This window comes from Trachemys scripta, chromosome 12 (assembly GCF_013100865.1).
Source record: "Trachemys scripta elegans isolate TJP31775 chromosome 12, CAS_Tse_1.0, whole genome shotgun sequence".
Lineage (NCBI taxonomy): Eukaryota > Metazoa > Chordata > Testudines > Emydidae > Trachemys > Trachemys scripta.
In genome coordinates, this window is record NC_048309.1 from 6,008,755 (window position 1) to 6,024,664 (window position 15,910).

At 47.1% G+C, this 15,910-nt stretch overlaps 1 long non-coding RNA gene across 1 annotated transcript; it reads left to right on the forward strand.

The window, feature by feature from the left end:
* The first annotated feature begins 21 nt into the window (after positions 1–21).
* On the forward strand, positions 22–15,279 carry LOC117885349. Its single transcript, XR_004647794.1, has 3 exons — positions 22–161; positions 5,654–5,857; positions 13,417–15,279. It is a non-coding gene; the product is annotated as an uncharacterized LOC117885349 (long non-coding RNA).
* Positions 15,280–15,910: the final 631 nt, after the last annotated feature.

The following is a 15,910-nucleotide window of genomic DNA, read 5'->3' on the forward strand; positions in this document are numbered from 1 at the left end:
ACTCCTCCTTAGCAGAGCTAAGGCACCTGGTATAGGCTGTTTGCAGCGTCTCCGGGAGAAGATGGGAAGCAGGAAATTCGGGAGCACTCAGGGGGCTGTTTCCAAAGGATGATTTCCTCCCCTCTCCCCCTTGACTATGCTCAATCCTGGCTGCGTAACAGGTAGGTGCGGGTACCTAATGTTTTTCCCCTGGAGCATGTCATTTGGAGGTGGAGCCTGCTGCAATTTGATCCTTACTTTGGGTTCCTCCCTTTCTCCCTGCAAACTGCCTTGGGATGAAAGAACCCTTGTGTTGTACCTGGGGAAAGCCAGCTGGCTGCTCCAAGAGGCTCAGAGCCCTAGCACTGCCGCTGCCCTTGGCCTGAAGTGGCTTTAATAAACAACGCTAAGGTTGAGGAGGAAGGTGTGGTTTTCAATAGGCTGTGGAGTGTGTCTCTCCCCTGAAATCAGGGGGAAAGTGCTCATTAAGGAGCTGGAACAAGCTGAGCAAAATCAGAGGTGGGTCCTGCACAAGGGTAATTCACAGGGTTAAGCAGTTTGGGGTTGGCGACAACAGCAACTAAACACCTTGTGATAGACAGGGGTCACCTTCGACCTGGTCTTCCCTCTCCCATCAGGGTTGGTGCCCAGGAGGATCCTCACCACTGCTAGAGCAGCGACTCGGGGTGGAGTCATCCACCTGTAGGCTTCCAGAGAAGCAACTCCTGAAAGCTACAGGGACCTGCATTCCCTAGGGGCGACACAGGAGTGGTGGAAGGCCCTTACATACACACACAGGCTTCCCCTGCCAGAACAAGCCCTCAGGTCCCAGGGACTTGGCACCATGCAGTGGGTACTTTGTGCCCAGCATACACACCATGACAATTAGAGGCCCCAGCCTGAGAATTAAAAAGGAATGTGAACGCTAATAACTCCAGATGCCAGCAGGGCCTTTGCACTCTGCCGCCAGCGGGGGATGAAGTCAGTTGACTCTCACATGAAATACTGAAGCTGCTTTCCAAAGGCTTAGTGGGGCAGAGCCTGGAGCTGTGTATTAACACACACAGGCAAGCCACGCAAACAGCACAGGGAAAGAACTGCCTGAAAGGGTGCCCCTTGACTAGGAAACAGGGTGTGTTCTTATCTGATGGTAGCTTGCACTTGGTAACGAACATGAGGTACATTCCCAGTGAAGTCAAGGCAGGGTGTAGTTTTCATATTCCTGAGGTGGAGGCAAAGACTCCAGTGGCAGTCTAGGGTTTACCACGACCTGCTCACTCATGTTAAACAGCCTGTGATTTTACCTCACATTTATTACCTCACATGAGCTAACATGAGGCAAGAACACCCCCTTTTTTCCTACTGAAGACGAGCCCAAAGACGATCTGGGCACATCTATGCTGCAGTCACGGGGTGCAACTACAGCTCGAGTAGGTGTTCCCAAGCTAGCTTTAATCTAGCTCCGGCCCTGGAACAATGAAACCGTGGCAGCGTGCACTTCAGCGTGAGCTAGCCCTGCTGAAACACTGCTAGATTCAAACTACTTCAGGTAAGTCTACCTGTGCTGGAATTTCTCCATGATTTCAGTCCAGACAACCCTCAGAGACCACATGCTTGGCCCATTCTCCGTTAGACCTGCTGGAGGTATTGCAAAGGTCTCCAGCAATTTCAGACTATGCCAAGCCACACGTGCTCTAAGCCCGAGGCACACTGCAGAAAGCGAAGGACCGTTGACACAGCGTTCGGAACTGCTCAGTTCCCACTTGCTTTTTGTCTTTGAATTTTTTTCTCCTGGAGTAAAGAGGATGAGATCTGTCTGCTCTTGCAGGAGGCCCAGTTTGTTCTCTGGGGATAGGAAAGATCTCGTAATTAATCCTTGTGGCTTTGGCCAGTATTTCCTCTCCCCGACCTGAGCCTCCCTCGCTGGCATGCTGCGCACCAGAGGTTGCTGCATTTCTGTGCTGAATTTACAATTTATGAAGCACTTTGGGGATCCTTGGGCATGAAAATTTCTATGTAAATATACCACTAAAGGCCTTATATTTCACTAACCTCTAGCACCCCCCCATCCAGGAGGGCTGGGTCTGTTTAGATTGTCACAGTGATTTCTAAGGCACTGTGGTAATTTCGGTATAGGCTTAGAAGTCAGCATGCTGTGTCACGGACTGCTCTGGTCAGAGGCAGCCTGACAGGCCTTTGTAACTGTGTGCACCTGGATCTATGTACATCTGGCACCTCCCATAACAGGGGTTTTGTCTGTAGCCTGGAAGCTGATCTGCCACGTGACTCCAGTAGAGAGAGACAGCCTCCAGCCAGCAACGTCTACCCCAACTTACTCCAGTTCTTAGCTCACAACAGCCCCCCCTGGACCTTGTCAGTGCCATTCCTCTGGCAAGTTAGAAGGGAACCTGAGGTGCTCCTCTGACCTGGTCGCTGGGCATCTGGTCTCTCCTAGTGATTCCAGCGCCAGCCAGCCTGAGAGTGAAGGACCTGAACTCTGAACCACTGAAATGACAAAGCAATAGACACCTCACAGACCACTGAGCACAGGATTTTATGGTAACCATGTGGTTTCATTGTGGATTCAGCAGTTTGTATTTTTATCAGAAGGTGTACCGGAATATAGCCAGAAATGACAGAACCATGTGTCAATAGCATCATGGTTACATAGAGATGATCATAGAAGATCTAAACATAGACCTTGTATCCAAAAATCCATTGTTGTTCCTCGCCCCTAACCCTAAAATAGCTCTCAAATCAATAGGGAGCTTTGGAGTTATAATTTGGCATGTGAGATGTCTCAGGCTGTGGAACTCATTGATTTCCTATTATTCTATTACAAGTAACAATGATGAAAAAAATTAATAGACGGCAGTAATTTATCTTTCAATGGCTTCTACTAAACCCATATGGGGGCCTGGAGTGTACCCTTAGGGCCAAAGTAAGTCTTGACCCCTTGACTTGGTCCTATATCTAGTTTAGTAAAGGCAATCCTCCTCCTAGCTTAGATAGAACTATGTAGTTCTGAATGCCGCTCAGTAGCCTAAAAACAGTCACTAGCCTAGAATCAAATCCTGGGAGTCCAAAATCAAAGTTCATAAAGCGTTTCCTCAGACAATCAGACACCACTTGCATTTGTAACAAAGAACTGCAGTTAACACTTTGCCCCTTCAAATATTAAACTGGGTGATCTCCTTGTTTGCAGCTCTTAGTAACTAGTAACTAAGGCACTGATCTTGCAAAGACTTAACACTCATGCTTAATTTTGTGCACTTGAGAAGTCCTACTAAAGTTAAGCATGTGCTAGGCTTGGTCTACACTAAACCCCCAAATCGAAGTAAGGTACGCAACTTCAGCTACGTGAATAACGTAGCTGAAGTCGACGTACCTTAGTTCGAACTTACCGCGGTCCACACCCGGCAGGCAGGCTCCCCCGTCGACTCCGCGTACTCCTCGCGGCGAGCAGGATTACCGGAGTAGACGGGGAGCACTTCTGAGTTCGATTTATCGCGTCCAGACAAGATGCGATAAATCGAACCCAGAAGTTCGATTGCCTGCCGCCGAACCAGCGCGGTAAGTATAGACAAGCCCTTAGATTGGGGTCTAATTGGCAAGAAAAGTAAGCCCACATGGCTCTGTCACTGCCCATGCCATGATATTTGCCTATGCTGTGCCACCTGTTTTTGCCCTTTAACATCTATTCCCAGGGAGGGATACCACCTCAGCTGCTGCTGGCCTTTCCCATCATTACCAACATCTTTTCCCAAAGTTTGGGCAGACACAGAAGCAATGCTATTCAGCCTGCAAAGGTCAGCAGAAGAAGAACCAGGAAGTAGTTAATTAAAGTTGTTGTTGACATTGGATGTACATGCAATTATATTCCCTTCATCTCAATCAGGAGTGAAAAATATTCGCTGGCAGAAACAAGCAAAAACCAAGAGACTGATACAGAGGAAAAAATCTTGCCAAAGAAAATGTGGGGAGGATAGGACAGGGAGTGAGCCACGTCAGCTAGGGAGACTTTTTGCTTCAGTTAGAAGCCTAATAAAGCTGAAGTAGTAATAAACCAGATGCCAGATTTAATTAGATCAGCTTAGGCAGCAGTTCACCATGCAGGAACTGGGTAGCTAATATCCCCACCAGAGCACTGGCTCTGTGACATTGATGATTGAGTGTTCTTCTTTGACGGAGAATACAGCCATCTGTCTGAACTAGGTCATTAAACTCAACCTCACCCCTTGCGTTGTTCTGCTACAGACTGAAGTTTGCAGGTCAGGCCCATCACATTTGTTTGATAGTTCTGGACCAGATGACCACCAGGTCCATCCCATTCACTGGCCAGATCTCAAAATCATGATTACATTCGATTTCTAGAAGAATTTGACCAGGAGGAAGGGAGAAAATCTGACCAAAGGAGCCACTCTTACTTAGACGAGGTCCCACTACTTATCAAGATAGACGGGGACCTTAATGCCAACTTCAATTCTTCTTCACTGCAAGAATTGAGCTTGGTGAAAGCTCGGCTAAGCAGCGGTAGTCCATTCACCCCTGGGCACGTCCAGTTGGTTTATGCTGTCTTTGATAACTTTCTGTGGGGGTTCTTAAATTATTGAGATGAGCCAAAAAAGAACTTCCCAGTCATTCATAAACACAAGCTATTGATTTATTAATAAATAATAAACATATATATTTATATAGTTAATTGATGACAGACCAAGCAAGCAAAGTATGGGAGGCTTCAGGAGTGGGATAGCCAGCAGGGATGGTTGATCATACATGACAAGGTCATAAGACCAAGAAGAGAAAAGTCCTATTAGATCCTCTAGGCCTAGATGCTCAAGGTGCTTAGGAGCCTAACTGCCATTGATTTCAGTGGGAGCTGAGTGCCTAAATACCTTTGAAGATCTGGGCCCTAGTTCATCCTCTTGGGCTTGTTCCCGTCAAACTCTTCTCTGGTGTTCTGTGTAGCCTAATCTAAGATGTCCTCAGCCATGCAGTTTCCACCACTTCCCTTTGGAGACTGTTCCGCAGTTCACAGATCTCCTGCTCAGGAGATTCCTGGGTGATATCAGGCCAAAATTAATCCTTGGTATAACTATACTGGTTTGAGTAGAGTTACCCCAGGGATATATTTTAGCCTAGATTCTTCATTTAGTTTGCATAACTTCTGCTCAGCTCCTCCTCATGCCTCCTGTTAATGCTGCTTCTTGCTTGGCATTCACACTCTTCAGACATCTGTAGATAGTTGTCACATTCCCCCACTAGGTCTAGCAATAGTCATGCTATTATCCCTATTTAGGTTAACCTTTCCCCCCATATTAATCCCCCTAGACCATCAGTTGTGGTAGTGGTTCTTCACCGAACATCTCCCTTCTGACATTGAGGTGCCCAGGAATGCAGCATTCCAAGTGTGGCTTCAACACAATTCTATTGAGAGAATTCTCCTCTCCCTTTGTTACAACTGACTACCGCACTTTTGCTGTCATATCGCACAGCCAATTGTGTATCTTAATAATCCAGTTTGATGACCACAATGCATTGTATTCCTGCTGAGAGGTTCAAAGAGAACGAGAATCCACCAGAACCATCAGAACTTTCTCCCTTTATCTCCCAGAGAGTCCACACATTTCTTTAACATTGACGTTGCAATAAACAGGTTGTTTTCTTTTTCCAGTGGCCTAAAACATTAGCAGAATGTGAAGAGGAGAACACCGAGCTCCTTTATACCCGTGTAGACCCAATTGCTTAACAACCAATGGCTTCATCCAGTCCATAGAGGCAGCTGAGAGGCCTAAGACAGTGCAAACCCACTGGGGATTTTGTATCCTTGACTCTAATGGAACTACACCAGGGATGGATTCAGACCTTTGAGAGAGAGGTGAGCACTTGGGCCCTGATCTGCAGAGTTGAGTTGCCAACTTTCTAATTTCACAAAACCGAACACCCTTCCCCAAGGCCATGCCCCTGCCCCGCCCCTTATGAGGCTCTGCCCCCTCCCTCCATAGCTCACTCTCCCCCACCTTCACTCACTTTCACTGGGCTGGGGCAGGGGGTTGGGTTCAGGAGGGGGTGAGGGCTCTGGGGTGGGGCCGGGGATGAGGGGGTTGGAGTGCGGGGGCGGGGGGGCTCAGGGCTGGGGGTTGGGTTCAGGAGGGGGTGAGGGCTCTGGGGTGGGGCCGGGGATGAGGGGGTTGGAGTGTGGGGGGGGCAGGGTGCGGGCTCTGGAAGGGAGTTTAGGTGTAGGAGGGGGCTCAGGGCTGGGGTAGAGGGTTGAGGTGCAGGAGGGAGTGTGGGGTGCAGGCTCCGGGAGGGGGCTCAGGGCTGGAGCAGGGGGTTGGCGTGCAGGATGCAAGCTCTGGGATGGAGTTTGGGTGCAGGAGGGGGTTCTGACCACGGGCAGGGGGTTGGGTGCAGGAGGAGGTGCGGGGTACAGGCTCCTGCCGGGCAGTACTTACCTTAGGTGGCTCCCAGTCGGCGGCGCAGTGAGGCTAAGCCCTGGCTCTGCGCTGCTCCTGGAAGCAGCCGGCATGTCCCAGCGGCCCCTAGGCAGAGGGGTCAGGGAGCTCTGCCCGCTGCCTGAGCCCGCAGGCACCGCCCCCACAGCTCCCTTTGGCCATGATTCCCAGCCAATGGGAGTGGCAGGGCCAGCACGCAGAGCTTCTCTGATTCCCCCTTTAGACAGGGCTGGCCTTGCAGTGGCAGTGTAACTGCAATTTTCATCCACTGTCAGCTGGTGCTGTACACGCAGCCACAGCCCATGCAGACCCTACAAGGTGACTTTTTCCCACCTTTTGGCCCTCCTTATTCTGGGCTAATCCCCCTGGGGCTCCTGTGGCACCTGCCATAAAACAGAACTGCTCTCATTGACATGGGTGTCTACCCCCACCCACCAACCGGCCCTGGGCTGCTCTGTGCCCACAGCCGCTGAGAATCCCCAGGACCCTATACAATATGGGATCCCTCTCCTTCCCCCAGCATAACACCTGAACCAAGGCAGCCTATGGCCTTCCTACACCGTATCCCTGTAATTCTCGGCTCATTGTGTGATATTGGTCCCCTTCTCTACCCAAGCCACAGAGGATATGGGTCTGCTCCAGCCCCCTCCCCCCACCCACCCATTATAGAGGCTTGGAATTTAGCTCAAACTGAAGAGAATCAGGCTGCCAGCGGTAGAAGTGCCTAGCTCAGCCCGGCTGGTGTCCATCACACTTGCACCAGAGAAGTTCTTCCTTGGTTGACTACGGCGTTTGGAGCCTCAGGATCCTGGCCCAGCAGCACACAGGGGCTGGACAGAATTTAAATTTAGTTCATCGTCTCCTGGCTGGTTCACCTAAAGCCACTTTCCCTTAGCTACACTGAGCAGAGGGAGCAACCAAGGAGGTGGTGGGGATTCTCCTACGTTGCAATCAGGGAGCCATGGAAGAAGGGACAGTAGCCTCAAGGTAAATGAAACTTTTTACTACACAACCAGGTCCTATGCTGCTTTTTGTCTGACCAATAGGACATGAGGATTTCCTTTATGCTAATGAAGGAGCAGCAGAAGTGTATCCAGTTGGCTGAATAAATCTAGAGTGGTTACACTGCTCCCGTCCAAGTCAAACAGTGGGTGCAGTCTGGCCAGGCAAATGGACTGTTTGCATCAGAAAGGCCCTTTATATATTTATATTTTTACACACACACACACACACACACACTGGCCTAACCTGTGTCCCAATGACCATGCTGCATCCTAAACACACAGGCTCTCCTTGTGCACTTGGGCAGGTTCTTCACCAGTACCTTAGGATACCTTTAGTAGGGGCATCTTTGCACTTCTATTGTTGCTGGCAATAGCGTGATGTTTCAAGTCACCTGTGTGTATTTAGGGCTGGTGAGGGACTCTGATGTAGTGCGCTCAGGGAAGGACTGGGTTTACTGTTACAATGAATGGAGCTGCAGCTCTGGTTAACAGAACATTGGGTGCTGACAACTTGGGACAGCTCAGATCTAGCCCCCACTTTAAGCCAGTGCCTCATTACATTAAACTTACCTTTCCTTGTGCTCAGCCTAAAGACAAAGCTCATCAGGAGGGCCAGCTCTGATGGTCCAGTGACTTCCATTTTACGGGCATCTGATCCGGCCCCATCATCCTGTGCCAGATCATTGGCCCTACCCAGTGGCTCTGGTTTTTATTTCACTAAACAATTACTGATCGCTAATTGACTCCCCACCCTCCCCGCGAGCAAAGTGCACCCTGCACTGCTGCTACCAGTGGAAACCACAGGCTTTATGGTTCTGACCTCAGGCACTCCCAAGCATAGCCTAAGCTCTGTGCACACCATCACAGTGCTAGCCAAGCCAGGGGACCGGCTCGCCCCACGGTTAGAAGTTACAGTCCCCATCACCCTGTAACCAGGTTACACCCGGACACAGTTAGCTCTCATTTACAATACTGCTATGATCCATATTGTAACCATGCCCTCCTACTGGGTAGTGAAGAGCAGCCCTACGATCCCACTTGCTTTTCCTCTTAGGTGCATTATTCTTCCCTCCAGAGTTTACGCCATTGGGGTATTGCTGATATTTTACCCATCAGATTTTGAACTTCTTCCAGAACAAACAAATTAAAGATGGAAAATATTTAGCGCAAAGCTTTAAGGCAGAGAGAGAATGTTTTGCTGCTATGGTAACCATTTAAGGTACTGCAACACTTGCCAACCGATTTTTGAAAGATTATACAAGAGGAAAGGTTTATTGCGTCTCCAAATAGCCTTGTGTAAAGTGCCACATGCATCTAAACTAAACATTAACGTATTCACTTAACCTACAAAAAACAAGGAATTACTGATACTCTCTCTTCACCAATCAGTCCCTAACCATGCAGTTCCTGCTGGGACCAAAGGGGGCACCATTACACAGCAGCTCTGCACAAGGGTGCCCTGATGCCTGGGAAGTTCACCCTAAACTGCCTGTTGGAGGTGCTGCTACACCCACTACAGATATCCTGCCCACTCCCGCCCTCAAGATGACCCTGGTAAGAGCCACTATCTTTTGGGAAGTGCTATCTTCCTGGTGAGGAGTAAAGCTGAGTTCCTCACACTTTTGGTCATTAAGGACCAAGCTATCAACAAAGTCAGAAGTTTAGTCCCAGGTGCAGTTGCCTGCCTGATCTGCACAAACAAATCCCCAATCGGCATGTTCAATCACAGTAACTGTCTACCCAGTGAGGTACACACATTGTTACATGTCCACCTGGCCTTCTGCAAAATATAGCCCATTGGAGCCCATCACCTTTTTCATGAAAATAAGGGTGTTAACACCATAACCAAATGTGTCCTAAAGACACAGAACGACATTCGTTTTACTTCAAGGAAGCCCACTGCAGTTTCATCATCTTTAGTCCACACTCTGAAGTGTTGCATACTGTGGAAGGCACTGCTAAGCATCTGTTAAGCTCCACTCCAGAGCTAGCTGCATTTTAGGGGTGAGAAACATGATCCTTAGATATACACCTCCTCCCCCCCATACACACACACAGATGTTTAATTAGCTATCAGATGAAACATACTATACAACTTATCATTGTGCAGTCCTTGGATACGATGAATATGCATACACTACCACAGAGTCATTTCATCTAGGTTTCCTCTCCAGAGGATTTAGCATATCTGAATTTTTCCATTTCAGAGGATTAGTAACCAAATCAACTCATTAGAAACACAGAAGAGACAGAGGAGCTGGGTAAAACTGGATGTCTTATTTTGCAGCTCACTATTCTGAACGTTGTTATATCACGCAGAAGCTTCCAGCACCACCGGTTCTATTTTTGAGTGGGGATGAGGGACACACAAGGGAATTGGATGAGCTTGTTTATAAATGATAAATGTGTGAGTCATCAAAATGGAAAAAAAAGGTTTGCTACGCATTTTATTTATGTGACGGCGCTTCAGACACAATGCAGAGGATGCTGCGGACCGTCAAAGTCATCCTTGTCAATGACGGTAAAGTTTGCATTATTATTTGTCCAAACTTTGTTCTCCATATTGCAGCTCAGGGCCTGCAGGCAGAAGTATAAAAGAGGCTGGCTGCATCTTGGTATTCAATTATTTCCATGCTCCCAACTAGGACATACAATGGCACTTGCCTGATGCCAGAAATGATTGTTCATTACTGTTGTTGCAGCTGGATGGGTCTCAGGCTACTAGAGACAAGATAGGTGAGATATGTCCAATAAAAGATGACTTCTGTTGGTGAAAGAGACAGAAGTTGGTCTAATAAAAGATACCTCATCCTCATAAGAACATAAGAATGGCCGTAATAGGTCAGACCAAAGGTCCATCCAACCCAGTATCCTGTCTACTGACAGTGGCCAATGCCAGATGCCCCATCCTGCCATCCATCACCACCCTCTGACAAACAGAGGCTAGGGACACCATGGGGGAAGGGATAGCTCAGTGGTTTGAGCATTGGCCTGTTAAACCCAGGGTTGAAAGTTCAATCCTTGAGGGAGCCACTTAGGCATCTGGGGCAAAAATCTGTACTTGGTCCTGCTAGTGAAGGCAGGGGGCTGGACTCGACTCGACCTTTCAAGGTCCCTTCCAGCTCAATGAGCTAGGTATATCTCCATATTCCTTACCCATCCTGGCTAATAGCCATTAATGGACTTAACCTCCATGTGTGTTTCATTTTTCCACTGATACTTATTCAAATCAGCAAAAACTTAGGGATTCTACAGTGCTAATAGTGGCTGTAAACTGATTTTAGGGACTGTTTCCATCAAGTGCGTGAGAGTGAGAGTGCTTCTGTTCAGGTTTATATTCTGCTACGTAGCTACGAGCCAGCGCTGGGGCCGGTTGCAGGTTAGTTCACTGCTTTCTGCATTGCAACTGCAGAACAACAAACAAAAGATGGAGGGTAGTACACATTGGAGGCCAAAATCCTCAGCAAGGTTGGAGGACTGCTCCCTGCAGCTGAGGGGTGCAAAGGTGGCTTTGTGCTCCAACACCGGGGCCACTCCACTTAAGAACACCCCTTGCCAGAGGGAATGCTCCTGTGGCCAGCTAAGCCAGATTTAGGACAGCTTTGCACTGGGGAAGTTCTAAAAGTGCCCATATGCTCTAGAGAATTTGGTCCACCCTTTGTTTCTATCTTGGAAGCCTAAGAGACAGAACAGCAGATGTATCCAAGGCTAGGGAGTGTTATTACATAGTGCTGGCAGAAAATGAGCATGCTATTCCACAACTTCTCATTAACCAGTTACAAATCTAAGACTGGAACTTTCACATCCTTGATCGTTCTACCTTTCATTCCAGAAAATACCATAGATATGGGACCCTACTGAGGTCAATGGTGCAACACCAGTATAACCAGAGGAAACTTGCTCACTATATACTGCTTTTTCCAATAGAAATAGAGTATTGCCAACCCTGAGCATATAAGTATCATGAATCAAGCCCGTTGAAATCATAAGAACAATTTACAAAAGATAGATTTGTAGAGAGAGGGGGCTTTTCTTTGCTTTCTGGGTTTTGAGTCTTTAGGGGTCATGTTTTTAAGTTTTTCCTCCAGAAACATTACGGCTAGAAATTTACTTATTTTTTCAAATAAAAGCTGAGATTCTCTCATCACATGACTCCAGAAGCTAGAGCTTGAAACAAAGCAAATATCACGAGACTTGTGATAAGAATCATGAGTGCGCGCAACACTGGAAATCAACAAACTTGTGTAAGACAAACCATCTAAGAGCGATGTCTTCTCCATTCCCCTTTTCCTCACCATTCTTGGTGTGTGTGTTGGGGAGGGAGGTTATTCCAAGCCTTCTCCCTCCCTCCAATAGTCCCCAGGTTTAAAAAAAACCCAAACCAAGGCTGTAGTGTCATGTTAGTCTAAATGGATCTGGTTCCCTATGGAGACACTCCAGAGGGACAGGAAGTGCTCCTACCCCTATCATGTCAATATCAGAATTACCTGTCACACCTCTAATTGGATTTCAATATCCCTTTGCTCTGTGCTCTTATCTCCTCCTTTTAAGTCATGCTTAGTGAGCTATGCCAAGGAAACACACTGCATTCAGCTACTGCTATTCCAGCAAAAACAGAAAAGGGTGTGGATGAGAAAAGCAGTGTGGAATCTAGCATAACATTTATTTTAAAATGGCCATATTTGCCTGTCTGAGGACCCTGGAATATAGGTTGTTGTAGCAACGGTTTTATTGCAGACTTATGTATTTTCTAGCAATTTTTAAATATTTGTTTAGTAGGAAATGGGAACTTCCCCTTTAAAAAAAAGGTGGAGCACTTGATAAGCAAATGCACATAGTTGTTTTATGAATCCTGCCTGTAGGTCCAGAGCAGGGAAGACGGAGCCTGTAGAACGCTGCCTAAGAAAGGTCAGAACTCAAGGGATAATAAAGTTCTCTTAGAAAGCAAAGTCTCATCCTTAAGCATGTACTAGAGAGTGAATTTGGTGTTTATGAAAATGACTTGGCTTGACCCAGGCATAAGAGGGACAGATGTTAGAGAGATCACTGAGCAAAGAAGGATGAAAGGCCCCTCACCCACAGGCCTGAGCATGCTATCTCTGCAGCACACTCCACTCCTGCTTCCCTAATGAGAAAGATAAAAAACCCACTGCTCCCACAGAGCACCATATAACCCCTGGGCAGTTTCTCCCATCCCTCTTTGGAAATATACCATCTCCTTGCGGTGCGTATGGCGCAGATTAGTTATACTGCTTCTCCAGGAAAGGGGCTAACTGCAAAAGAGGAAGATTGCCCCAGCTATGATGATTATGAAATGTGCTGCATATGTAGAGATAGACAACCATGGCATAAATGGAAGGATGGGGAGAAAACCACAGGCTCCTCCTTGAGAATTATATATTATGTGTATTACAGTTGTGCCTGGCAGCCCAAGATCAGGGCTCTGTTATGCGAGGCACTGTACAAGCGCCCAGATGGTCGCTGCTCAGAACAGCTGACAAACTAAATAGGCAGGCCAAAGGGTTGCATGGGAAAGAGCCCCAGAGAGGTCAAGTGATTTGCCCAAGGTCTCTCAGCTGGTGAATCGCAGAGTCAGGAAAACAATTCAAGGCTCCTGCTTCCCAGTCCTGTGCCTTATCTAATAGCTTACTCTGCCTCTCAATCATTGGAATATTTCATAAACAGGCCATAGCTGATTCTGGAACCAAAATCTTCCCCAGGGGATGGAAGGTCTCACGAACTTTAGACGCGTAAGGACTAATCCCTCAGCTTCTGTACTCAACCCCCCACTCTTCCACAGTGCAGTGAGAACACACTAATTATGTTAAAAGAACAGGAGTACTTGTGGCACCTTAGAGACTAACAAATTTAGACTAAGGTGCCACAAGTACTCCTGTTCTTTTTACGGATACAGACTAACACGGCTGCTACCCTAAAAACTAATTATGTTATAATTAACATTGCACTTAACTTGCCAGGAACGGCTCCTTCTGCTGTGTTCCGTGTGATCCTAGCCAGACCTACTTTAAAACATTTGCTCTCTGAGCAATTGCTGGAGCAGACATGACCAGAGCCTCTGATCAACGGCACTGGATCAGGCATTGGGTGGTGCGAAGAAACAATACAACAAGCCCTAGGAACACCACCCTCCTCTCTTTCTGACCCCCACTACCTTCCCATCACAAAGAAAAGAGTTTGTGTTAGTCTAAAGGCTGAGGACCAGGTTGACGAGATGAGGGTTAACTCTCCTGGATGGAATCAGACTAAACCCAGCACTTTAAACGGGCTTCATCCAGTAAGATGCAGCAGAAGAAAGGAAGTCCCAAAAACCACAGGCACAGCCACTCGCTATGTCTGCTACAGAAGCAACAACAAAGGAAGAACATCGCAGTGTCCAAGCGTAACGTTATGGTAAAAGTCGGACGCAGAGAAGAGGTGCAGGGAACAGAGGCTGTGGTGAGAAGATGGGGAGTAAGGAGATGAACAAGGCTGCTAGCATTGTGTCGAAATTTCTAGTCTCTACAGCCTTTAAACTGGCTTCAATTGTTTAATTGAAACAGGTAGTAAAATAACCCCCTCTGGCGGCCATAAAGAAAATTAGACTGCTGTTAATCATGCACAAGGACCTGACCTTGTCATTATCCGAGAGTAGGAGCTCCCAAGTTTTATTTACAGGTTTATAGAGCGCTCAACACAACAGGACCTCTTGATGTCAACCTCTAGGTGCTACTACAATACAAACAACAGGGTCTGCAGTGTGATGAAAGCAAAGTTAGACGGAGACTACAGATTAGATGAATGCACAACAATGCGGAGTTTTTACTTTCAAGATTCTTCATCCTCTTTCGAGTCATTTTCGTACTCCCTTGTTCACAGAGGATGTTCCAGTTTGCACTGTCACTGGTATCATGGATGGCAATCTGGTATATGTGGCCTTATTTATGCTGTTTTTCTGCCAAAAAGTTCCTCCCTTTGCAGTCAGTAGTTCTGGCCCACCAGTGGTAACGCTGGTTAGTTACAGTGCTAGGGTAGACAAGGCTCCATGTAACTAACAGTATTTTAACCACCACATTATCTAGACCTGCCGTAAGCAGAGTTGGACAATGATGCATGTATGAGATATCACAGACACCATATTATTCACGTGTGCGCTAGCATAACTCCGCTCCCGCTGAAACCACTGGTCAAACTCATATTGACTTCAATAGGAGAATTAGGTTAATGATGAGTGCTTATGAAAATCCCACCCAGGACTAGAACTGAGAGTTTGATACAGTTTATTACACGTTTGTAGTATCGGTGTGATGACTAATTGCTAATGTCAATAAAATGTGTATTGTAAAGATACTTAAAACTGTGTAGCAGCCACTCACTTTAGAACTATCAGAGTTTTTATATGCAGTCACAAATGCTGGAAGATTTCTAGGAGAATGAAGACCTGATTCTGAGCCAGACCTTAACCAGGACTTCCTTGGCCCAGGTACAACTGGGACAGACAGACAGTGGGACATACATTGCAGGTTTGAACATTTCTTTAAAACATCTAGCCTTCAGTATATAGGGCAGTAAAGTGAAAACCTGAGCAATATGATGGAGAATTATAAACATTAGCCATTAACACTTGAAATCAGATGTGGATAGAATACATTTCACAAAGACAAGCATAAGCCTTTCTGCATTTCCTGGCAGAAGGGGACTTATCTATTGTGTGATACAACAGCCTCAGAACGCTGCTCGGCAGAGCATGAAGGGAAAGACAAAGGCAGATTTACAAACTGTGGAAGGCTGATAGCATTGTGTTTGCTCGTCTGAGCAGGGAATAGGAAGCTCAGTGAGATACAGCAGGAGCTCAGTCTGTAATCACCAGTCTGGGAGAATCAGTCCATCACTTCCCAATAGCTCACCACACTTCAAGTCTCCAAGTGGAGTCTAGCACAGGCGCTCTTTGATCTTCACTTCACGCACACTGTTTTTCAGCTAGTTTATATGCCAGCCCACTCTGGCATGGTCTTAGTGAAATTCAGAGCCCAGAGGGGAGGATCCCAAAAAAATACAAGGTACATTTTGCTTAGACTCCATATCAGCAAACTGCTTAGAAGAGAATGTTTCCTTTCCCACGGCTCCAATGTCTTGATGAGGTTCCGGTACTGCTATGCTGAGATGGCCCATTAGACACCCAACGGGTGGCACCACAGCAGATTAGCAAGTGTCTCCGGAGCTCCTCGCAAGTTACCTCTTTTAAAGGTTTGAAAGCATCAGTGATAATCATAGCTAAGCTTTGAATTTTACTCCCTCCAAACAGAAACTGATCAGACCCCATTTATTTGCTCCTCTGGATTTTTAACAAGTCCTCCCATTATGGCTATAGCCCAGCAGACTTGCTTCAAAGACAAGCCCCCTTAATCCTGTCTAGGTTCTTACCCTGCCCTAAGCACTCTGGTATCTGTGTACTACTTAGCCCGTGCAGTTTGG